The 2,774-nt window shown below is 39.7% G+C and overlaps 1 long non-coding RNA gene across 1 annotated transcript; it reads right to left on the bottom strand.

The window, feature by feature from the left end:
* Positions 1-762: 762 nt before the first annotated feature.
* Positions 763-1,425, bottom strand: LOC130138295 (uncharacterized). Its single transcript, XR_008816697.1, has 2 exons — positions 1,164-1,425; positions 763-1,063 (listed from the first exon to the last, which is right to left on the bottom strand). It is a non-coding gene; the product is annotated as an uncharacterized LOC130138295 (long non-coding RNA).
* Positions 1,426-2,774: the final 1,349 nt, after the last annotated feature.

Below are 2,774 nucleotides of genomic sequence, written 5' to 3'. Positions count from 1 at the left end.
GTTTTCTATTTTTCTTCTCACTTTTTATTTTCTTTTTTAAATTTTCAACCAATTACCGAAAAAAAAGGGGGGGCTAATTCTAAAAAATAGTATCAACAATTCTGGCCGGAACTTTTTTTTGTCTCAATTAAAAGTATCAATGTTTACTCTAATCTCAAATCCGACCTTCGCATGTGAAATTTTCAAATTATTCTGACCATGGATGGTGGCGATTTTTTATAAGACAAAAAAGTCAGAATTGTTACTCAAATTAAAATTAATACTTCTTTTAATTAGGCCAAAAAAAACATGATGTGTCTTGTACCGACAATTGTCATTTAGGTGCGGCCATGTGGACCTATCGAAAGATGCGTCGTATTCGCAAGTAGCAACTGAGCTTATAACGTGACCGTAGGATTAGAACCCGGCCATTATCGACCGTGCGATCGAGTCCGTCAATTTTGACGAGGGTCCACGTCGTACTGCAATTTTTTCAATGTTGGTTGCGAGAATATATCTTTGTATATTTATTCTGAGCACGTGGTTCCCATCGCGTTCCATTTCATTTTCGTTTTATTATATCAACTTGAAGCCGTTTTTATTTAAAAAAATTTAAATTAAAAAATAAAATGGCTACTCGTCGAAATAAAAGATTCCACGGGGTCCCAGTGTTATCTAAAAAGCAAATCAAGGAAGCCAATAAAAAAATATGCCCAAATATGAAAGGGAGTAGGGAAAAGGTAATTTATAGGTGTTTGGCCTTTCCCTATTTCGCTCCTCGAATTTGCTCATAATTTCCTGAAATTCACTAATCAAATCGAAATATTACAAAAAGGTTGGTTGATCAGGGAGCTCAACTCTCCAAGTACAAACTCAAGTCATCTCAGCTCCACACCTCACATTAAAACATTCATCGCACTTAAATGATCGAATTCTCCCATGAAAATATGCGACATAATGGGTGTTCTCTTATTGCGTGTCGGCTCGGAACCATTTGGTCGCTCGAATTATGAGGTAGAGAGGATTGGACAGATTGCCGACCCTTGCAGCTTCAAGCGATTTCGCGAGAGCTTGTTTCAAACCACTTGGAAACACAAAGTTTTAACAAAAATAACATAATTTAACACGATTAAAAGTAATTTTGGAACAATCAAAATAGTTTGACAAGGTTTTTTATTTGGTACTTGTGTATGCGCATTGCTAGTGAGGATCGAACTTCGGACTTGATATTCTCCAGCTCCACCTACATAATCCCTTTACCAACATGGCGCATGTGTCACGAGTCAATAGTTTGGGAACGACCGATGTGGCAACTTAGGCTTCTTTGGATTGTTGGAGCGCTTAAGCCAAGCCTTTTTTCAATTGCTCACTCGCTCACCCAAATTGTAGAGGGAGAATATAGAGAGAGAAGCTCTACTAGGAGAGAATGAAAATACTTCAATTGATTTGGATGCTTCAAATGAGGGGGAGAACACCCCTACTTATATAAGGACTCGACTTATTACATCCATTGATCGACTCTTGAACGGGTGGCTGAGATCGCATATTCCCATCCACCAACTACCGGCATTTATGTCGAGAATTTTCTAGAATATGGCACAATTACCATATCGCTCGTCTCTAGGAATGTTCTGGAAGCTCCACAAGAGTTTAGACAAGTCTTTGTCGATAATGCATGGTCCTTAGTGCATGGAAACCTTGCAACCGTGACATTCTCCCCCACCCATTCGAGCGACGTCCTCGGCACTCTAGACTCGGGGGTGTGTTGGTTTCTTGGAGCATCATCGATTCTTCTGAGGCTTCTTTGTCTTTGGCTTCTCGGCTTGTCGGGCACTCGGTTCCTTTGGTTTGGCCTCCTCCATGTTGGTCGATAAGTTTGCCACCTTCGGGAATACTACATGGATCGGCAATTCATGTTGAAGGGGATGATCCACCTTTGACTTTGGCTCCGTGCAGAACTTGGTCACGGACTTCTAAACTCTTGGTCCATTGTCCACGCATCGGATCATGGAGAGGATCTTTGTCCCGGTCAATCCATGGATCATTGGCACCATTGATGGGCACTTCGAGTCGGTGATGATGATCATCTTGGTCCTCAAATCTATCATGGCTCTTGCGGTATCAAAAAATTCCATACCTAGAATGATATCATAATCATCGAGTGAAATTACCTCGAATGAGAGTTTGCCTTTCCATCCACCGACTTGGAGTTCCACGTCTTTGGCTACGCCTACAGGCTCTCTTGCTTCCCCAAGACATCTCTGTTGGTCTAATTGAGGATGCCTATAAAAGAAAAGATCAATAAAGCCAAAATGTTAGAGATGTGCATACACAAATCCATAAATCTACTACAAGCTGTGTTCTTAGCAAAAAGCTCTTAACTGTATTTGAGTCTTGCTACATTGTAATTATACTAAAAGATCAAGTGTACTGAGTAATAGCAGCACCAAATTCCTGATAGTGAGATCTATCTTTTTAAAGGATTGGTGTGTGCTAATTGTAACTTATTCAGCAATTATTAGTGTATTCTAGCCTGACTTGTGGCTGTTAGTAGTGAGAGTGGACATAGACTTATGGATAAAGCTGAACTACTATAAAAGAGAAGACATCTCCAACGGTCTGATTGAGGATGCCTATAAAAGAGAAGATTATTGAAGCCAAAATGTTAAATACGTGAATACACTAATCCAAAAATCTACTGGTTCACTCTCTTTCATTGTTAGGATGCCTATATATATATCTTTGTGTTCTACTGTTTCACTCTCTTTCAATCACATAAGCACACTATCAGCTCA

The sequence above is a fragment of the Syzygium oleosum genome, unplaced genomic scaffold (genome assembly GCF_021117445.2).
Source record: "Syzygium oleosum isolate NSW1041296 unplaced genomic scaffold, Sole_v2.1 Sole_v2.05, whole genome shotgun sequence".
In the NCBI taxonomy this organism is placed as follows: domain Eukaryota; kingdom Viridiplantae; phylum Streptophyta; class Magnoliopsida; order Myrtales; family Myrtaceae; genus Syzygium; species Syzygium oleosum.
Note: the sequence above shows the minus strand (reverse complement) of the source record. Positions and strands in the feature narration are given on the sequence as shown.